The following is an 8,050-nucleotide window of genomic DNA, read 5'->3' on the forward strand; positions in this document are numbered from 1 at the left end:
TGATCTTCCAACAGGTAAGTGACCCTTCTGAGGTTGATTTTCCCCAATTTAAAAGAGGAGGATAGTATACATGTTCTTTCTAAAGTGGGTTTAGGCTCAATTAATTCCTGAGAGAAAACGCAAAGTGATTGTGCTATTTTTATGCCAAAGAATGCAAGGTTTAAAATCTTGCGTTCCATAGAGCTTCTATAGTATTTACCAGCACTGCTCCCCTATTCCTTCCTTTCTACCTGGATTGTACAGGGATCAAAGACTATATTTTAATCACCTTAGGGAACAAGACTTTCTCCCATTAATTCTACTATAAAAATATCGCAATGCCTCCTATAAATAGTATTACATTCACATACCACTTAATATGGGGGCAAATGTAGATTCGTCTTTTAACTAGAGTCTTAAATTTAAAGCTGGTTTTAAGATTTTTTTTAATTAAAGAAAATAGAAGAATTTAATTGAAGTAATTTTTTATTCAGGAATGTTATCATGGAAGAGGAATTATAACTAACACATATAGTGGTTGAGACAATACTTTTATATATTTCACTCCAAATTTTATAAATAGGCCAAAACATATCATTAATCATTTTAGGGGCCAAATTTTATAGAGTTCTCAAAGACCATTTCAGAGATTGTTTAAAACAGGGGTTCTCGACCTTAGATCCACAGACCTCCAAAGGGTCCACAAATAGATTTCAGGGGGTTTGATAGGAAACTTTATGGGAAAAAAACTATGTCTTAATTTTCACTAACCTTTAACTGAAATTGAGTGTGTGTGTGTGTGTGTGTGTGTGTGTGTGTGTGTGTGTGTGGTGTGGTGTGGTGTATATGTAATTTTGGGAAGGGTTCCATAGGTTTCAACAGACTGGCAAAGGATCCATGGAATACAAAAAAAGTTTAAGAACCCTTCCTTTAGAAAGAAAAAAGAAAACCTCTGACCCAATTAGAGTCAATGTTCAATCAGACTAGAATATCCCATTAAGCATCAAAAAGGTTCTTTTTTACTTTTTTTTTTAATTGAAGTTTCACTTTAAATTCTACATTTTTCTCCAGAGAAAAGAACTATATGAGGAATGAGAAATAAGGGATTTAGTGAGCCCTATTGCTTCTTTGAATGTTGATAAATACAAGTTCTACATGAATTTTTAGTATTTCCAAAAAAAGAAAACGTTCAGTTTCTGTTCAAATCATAGCTTGGACTCATTACTAAGATTTGTTTATCTCAGGGCAGCTAGGTGGCGCAGTGAATAGAGCACCGGCCCTAGAGTTAGGAGGACCTGAGTTCAAATGTGACCTCAGACACATAACACTCACTAGCTGTGTGACTGTGGGCAAGTCACTTAACTCCAATTGCCTCACCAAAGGAAAAAAAAAAACAACAACTGGATTTTATGGGTTTATTCATTAACTACATGACAAGGGAAGAAAATGGAAGTGGAGGCTTGGGAAGTGAACCACCTAGGACCTAAACCATAAGGGATTAAAGTAACAATGAATTTTTGATTAATCAAAATACAAAACTTTCCCGAGGGCATAATAAATGTCCATTATGATCTTTATTTTAAAAGTACATTTACTAACAATTTTCCAAGAATACCTCCATAACACATGTCAAGTTTGGCTCCTATAACACTTTTCCTCTTGGCAAATGGTCCAGGTTCAATCTTGGGGAAGTTCTCTCTAATAACAATGTAATATGGCTCATGTTTGCCCCAAACCAGAAGTCTAGCTCTCCCTCAGAGTTAATCAATTCCCCCTGCTAAGCCCTATAAACAAAAAGCTCCTGATAAACAATGGAACATAACATTTTTATTACAAAATATATGATCAGAAATGGGACCCATATCTGAATCCAAATGGCAAGGGAAGAATAGTTCCCTCATTCCTCTACATGAACAAAACTCATAGCATCAATTGGGAAAATCACAGTGGCGTGGATAAAGTTGTGAACTTCAGTAAAGACAGCCTCTGGGCCCTGTCTTGTAGGTAGCTTGATACCCTTGGAATCTCAACTAACACCCTCAGATGCCTCTGTGAATCTAGTCTGCCATTAGCTCAGCTCCCACTCTTGTAACATTAACACTACAGGGTACTGCCTCACATGGTCTATATGGCTCAGGTGCTCTTTGCCCCTCAGTCTACAACTGCTCGCCATGCCCAACGTTCTACATTCTTAATTGGTGCTATGATCTCCACTTTCTTTAAGTATGGCTTTCCTTCTTCCTTAAAACCTTTGTCCCTTCGACCCATGGCATTACAGGAAAGTGAGTCTTTTTCTATAAGCATATGTGTCTTGGGTTTGTAGCATTATAGGAAATCAAATCCTTTTCTATTGGTACATGTCTGCTAAATCAGTGGCATCAAACTGAAATAGAAACTAAGGCCACTACGTAGGGAATCCCTACCACCACATATTGACTTAGGAAACCACATTAGCATTATCTATGCTTTGTTTAATTTTTTTTTATTTTGTTAAATATTTCCCAATTGCATTTTAATCTCATTTGGCCATAATGGAGAGTGTTGAGGCCCACAGGCCCCTTTGCACTTAATCTTGCTTAAATGAATATACCTAAGTTTAAGAGACCCAGTGTCCAATAGGTGAGGGATTTGGGGGGTGGAGAGTATAAAAGGCAAATAAAATTAGATAATACTATTTAGACTTGAAAAGGACCTTAGAGCTCACTTCATCTGTCTTCCTTATTTTACAGAAAAGAAAGCTGAGAGTGAAATGACTTAACCAAGGTCACACAGCCAGTATTTCTGACTCTAAATCAAACACTCTTTTAACTACTGACCACAGTGACCATGTTAACATTGTGTACAAGCAAATGTTAAATGTATACCATAATGAAGTAGGAGAAGGGAACCTAATAGAATAGGGTAATTGATTAATGGAAATAACTGTAAAGAGAGGTTAACTTTGCTCTATCGAATAAAAAGTGATACCCTACCACTCCTGAATATGATATTTAAAAAGTTCAAAAGATATAGTTTCTGGTTAATTAATCATTTTATTAATAATGCTAGCATTTTATTAATAAGAGGGTTAGTGACACTCTGGAATGCCAAAGATCTCTCATGGTGGTGGACTTACAGTTTATATGCCCTTAGAAGAGTGGGTATTCCTGAGGGTGGCAGTCACCTCTGATTGGTTAACAATTAATGAGAGAATGAATGAAAAGTAGGCTCACTCCAACGAGGGGCTGGGAGAATGACATCATGTCACTCTTGGACAAAGAGATTATCCCTACACCAGACCACTCCCAGCCTTGGACAATCTAGAAAAAGGATCTACCTTCACCCAAACCTGCTTGAGTGGAACAGAATGGGTAGGAATTTACCTTAGATTAGATTCCTTTTAAGGTTGGTTAGGGTCTGACTATGATTAAGGAGAAAGTTAGTTCAACCCTCAGAGACTCAGACTTTAGAAAAAGGAGGGACTCTGGATCTCCCCAAATCATTGATTATTAATAATCATTTCTCTCAGGAGAGAGGGTTCTCAAAAGAAATTCTCCAAACTGTTTTAATGAGTGCTTAGCAATAGTAGGGGTACGGATGTGTTGGAGCCACCTCAAACTAGCTCTTAAGAGCAATCATTAAATTTTCAGTGTGAGCATTTACTCATAGGAAATTGGCAAATGCTATAAATCAAGGCTTGGTTTATTATTTTATTGATTATCTAGACTTAAGGAAGTGATGGGGAAAATGTTAATAATGAAGATTAAACTTAAACATGTGTCATGCACATTTTTTTTCAGTCAGTCATTAAGCCTTTATTTAATTTCTTTGGATCTTGTTTTGTACATCTATAAAATTTGGTATTGAACTAGAGGATCACTGATGTCCCATAAAGTTTTAATATTCTATAATCCATGAAGCTGAAAGAGAGAGATGGTATAATCAATTAACTAGGTGATAACTACATGGGACTCTGATAGATTTCCCCATAATGGAAATGTGATTGTTTACAAATAGAGAATGTTCTTTGATTAAAACAGTTTGCCAGATGCTGTTCCATTTTCTGGGGGTGATTTAGGAAAGAATAAACAGATGGGAATTTGCCAGTTGCAAACTTGGGGGACAGTTCCTTAGGAGGCTACATCAAGTAAGAAAATCTCTTCTCTTCTGGGGCCCTTAAGCACCAGAGAATGTGCCACTTTTCAACAAGATAAAAGAATTCAAGCTACCAAAACAAAGTACCTCTGTATTGGCATAATGTTGCATGCCTATAATACCTCAAAGGCCTTTAATTGAATGTAATTTTTATTACATTATTGTCAGAAAAGATACATTTAATATTTCCCTTTTTTGCTTTGTTCATGAGGCTTTTATACCCTAATACGCAGTAAATTTTTGTGAAGGTGCTATGCACAACTGAAAAATAAATATACTACTTTCAATATTCTCCAGAGGTCTATTATATCTAACTCTTCTAAAATTCTCTTTATCTCCTTAGCTTTTTTCTTGTTTATGTTATGGTTAGATTTATCTAGATCTGAGAGGGGTAAATGTAGTTTCCCCACTATTATATTTTTATTGCTTATTTCCTCCTGTAACTCAATTAACTTATCCTTCAAGAATTTGGGTGCTATGCCATTTGGTGCATATATGTTCAGCATAGAGAATTCATTGTCTATGGCACCTTTTAGCAAAATGTAGTTTTCCTATTTATTTCTTTCAATTGGGTCTATTTTTGCTTTTGTTCTGTACTTCAGCTGAAGAATAACAGATTTTGTTCCAGCTCTTTATTTTAATTCTGTACATGTCTTTCTGTTTTAAATCTGTCTCTTATAAATGACATACTGTTGGATTCTGGTTCCTAATCCATTCTGATCAACTTTCATTTTATGGATAAATTCATCCTATTTACATTCACAATTATAATTGCTAACTGTGTATTTCTATACATCTTACTCTCTTATACTTATTCTTCTCTTTTTAACTCTGTCCCATCCTCAACAGTCAGTTTTGCATCTGACTACTGCCTCCTTTAATCAACCCTCCCTTTTTCCTCCCTCCCACCATAGCTTTTTCCCTTAGGACCTTTCCTTTCTACTTCTTTATTGGGTAAGATGAATTTCTCTACCCATCAGTGTGTATAGATATTCTTCTTTCTGTGAACCAGTTCAGATAAGTGTGAGGTTCAATTGTTGCCTGTTTACACCACCTCCCCACATTATCCTCTTTATTGTATAACCTCTTCCTTGCAAGCTTCATTTATGTGAAATAATTTCCTCCATTCTTCCCTACCTTCTTCCTTCCAGTGTATCCTTCTTTTTAACCTTTCCATTCTTCTTTTGAGATCATTCTAACATAATAGACATACCCATGCCCTCTGGCTAATTAGACTCTTTCTAATGGCCTCAGTCATGAAAAGGTTCTTAGGGATTAAATGTATCATCTTCTCATACAGGAATATAAATAGGTCTATCTTGTTTAGTCTCTTATGATTTCTCACTCATTTCTCACCTTTTTATGCTTCTCTTGAATCTTGTGTTTGAACATCAAATTTTCTATTCAGTTTTGGTCATTTCATCAGGAATGCTTGAAAGTCCTCCATTTCATTAAATGTCATAGGTTATTATTTATTGTAATCCTCGCTCCTTTGCCTTCCAGAATATCACATTCCAAGTTCTCTGCTTCTTTATAAAGGAACTAAACCTTAATGTGATCCTGACTGTGGCTCTATGGTATTTGAATTCTTTCTGGCTGCTTTCAATGTTTTCTACTCTACCTGAGAGCTCTGGATTTTGGCTAAAATATTCCTGGGAGTTGCTATTTTGCCCTCTAAATTTCAGATAGAGCACCAGCCCTAGAGTCAGGAGGACCTGAGTTCAAATTTGACCTCAGACACATAACACTCACTAGCTGTGTAACTCTGGGAAGATTACTTAATCTCAATTGCCTCACCATAAAAAAAAAAAGGAGGTGATCAGTAAGCATTTCAATTTTTACTTTGTCCTTTGGTTCTAAAATATCTGGGCAGTTTTCCTTTATAATTTTTTGAAATATGATATGTTTGCAGTTTTTCTGTTGTTCATGGCTTTCAGGGAGTTTCAAGATTATTAAATTATCTCTCCTCAATCTATTTCTCAGGTCAGTTTTTTTCTGAGATATTTTACATTTTTTTCTATTTTTCAGTTCTTTGACTTTGTTTTGTTGCTTCTTTATGTCTCATGCAGTCATTAGCTTCTGCTTGACCAATTATAATTTTTAAGTTGTTCTTTTCTTAAGTTAAATTTTGTACCTCTTTTACCATTTGGCCAATTTTGATCTTCGAGAAGTTGTTTTCTTCACTATTTTTGGTGCCCTTTTAACAAGCTATTAATTGTCTTTTCCCATAATTTTCTTACATAGCTCATATCTTTTTTCCAACTTTTCCTCTACTGCTTTATTTGATTTTAAAAATCATTATTTTGCTCTCTTTTTATCTTTTTTCTTTAGCTCTTCTAGTAATTCTTTCTGGGCTTATGTGTGATCCATATTTTTTCTTTGAGGCAATGCTTACAGATATTTTCAAGTCATTGTCTTCTTCTGAGTTTGTGTTTTGAGCTTCTTTGTCAAAATAGAAGCTTTTATGGTCAGGTTCATTTTTTGTTTGCTCATTTTTCTAGTTCCTTGACTTTGAACCTCATGTTAGAGCTGGACTTTGGTCACCTGGGGTGAGGAGGGAAGATAACTAGCCTAAGCTTCTGTCTTTTATTTCCTTCTGCTGCTGCAACAATTCAGTCTGTTGGCCTGTCAGTTTCCAGTGCTTTCAATGCAGTGTGGTCTGAGGATAGGTCTGTTCGTTGCCCTCCTGCTTTGTGCTTAATTCCTTATACAAGTAGAGCCCCTTTACCTTTCTGACTCTGACCACTTCTCTCTTCCCTGGAACCATGACTTTGAACTGGGTAATGGGAGACAGAGCTGCTAGATGGCACCCACTCCTGCTCCTAGTGCTAGTACAGAGGTTCCCTGGTATCTCTTTCTGCCCAAGTGCTCAGTCCCCCATCACTAGACACTAGGCTTCTCCCTACTGCTGCTTCCATCGCCACAGTTTGGTACCACTTCTGCTGCTGCACTGGGCTCCTAGCCAGCCCCAACTCTGACGTCCACAGGCTTCTCTATTTTCCTAAGATGTCCTGGGCTAGAAAATGACTTCTTGTGACATTTTCTTGGCTTTATTTCTGAGAATTCAGTTTTCTGCATTGAAAAAAATGTTGTGTTTTCTAAATCATTGTGGAAAATGTTTTGGGAGAGCTGAGGCGAAGTTGCTAGCTCTCATTCCACCATCTTGACTCCCCCCTGCAGCTATTGTTTCAAGGTTGTGGAAAGTGTATATATTCTTTCAATGCCCTCTAAGCGAGGATGTGATGGGTCTTCAGGAGCAGAGTTCTGAATTTACTTGGGTCTCCCAGTGGGAGCTGTCATCAATTGTGCTGATAATACAGGTGCCAAGAACCTGTACATCACCTCTGTGAAGGAGATTAAGGGGAGATTGAACAGGCTTCCTGCAGCTGGTGTGGGTGACATGGTAATGGCCACAGTCAAAAAGGGGAAACCAGAGTGCCGAAAGAAGGTTCATCCAGCAGTGGTAATACAGCAACGGAAGTCATATTGGAGAAAAGATGGTGTGTTCCTATATTTTGAAGACAATGCAGGGGTCATAGTAAACAACAAAAGCGAGATGAAAGATTCAGCCATCACAGGGCCTGTTGCCAAGGAGTGTGCTGACTTGTGGCCCAGAATTGCATCTAATGTTGGCAGCATTGCTTGATTCTTTTAAAGCCTATTTGTAAAAAAATAAATAAACAAATAAATAAATTTCAGGCCCTGGTACAAAGCCCTGTTGTCCTGCCCCAGTTGTAGTTCTGTGTGATGCTAAAGCAAATGGATATTCAGGAAGAATTTTTCAAAGCTTTAAGGTCTAAGAAGTAGCTTTGTAAGCCCATAAGTGTTGCTTAGTGAATGAACAATTCTGCAAGCTCATTGACCTTGGCTGTAGTATCTCCATGTTTAATAAGCCCCAGATTTTGTCTTTTTAGATTAAACCAAGTAGAGGTGTGGC

At 36.9% G+C, this 8,050-nt stretch overlaps 1 pseudogene; it reads left to right on the forward strand.

Moving 5' to 3' along the window:
* Window positions 1–2,107: 2,107 nt before the first annotated feature.
* Window positions 2,108–7,759, forward strand: LOC114025448 (annotated as a pseudogene).
* Window positions 7,760–8,050: the final 291 nt, after the last annotated feature.

This window comes from Vombatus ursinus, unplaced genomic scaffold (genome assembly GCF_900497805.2).
Source record: "Vombatus ursinus unplaced genomic scaffold, bare-nosed wombat genome assembly UNPS02014830.1, whole genome shotgun sequence".
In the NCBI taxonomy this organism is placed as follows: Eukaryota; Metazoa; Chordata; class Mammalia; order Diprotodontia; family Vombatidae; genus Vombatus; species Vombatus ursinus.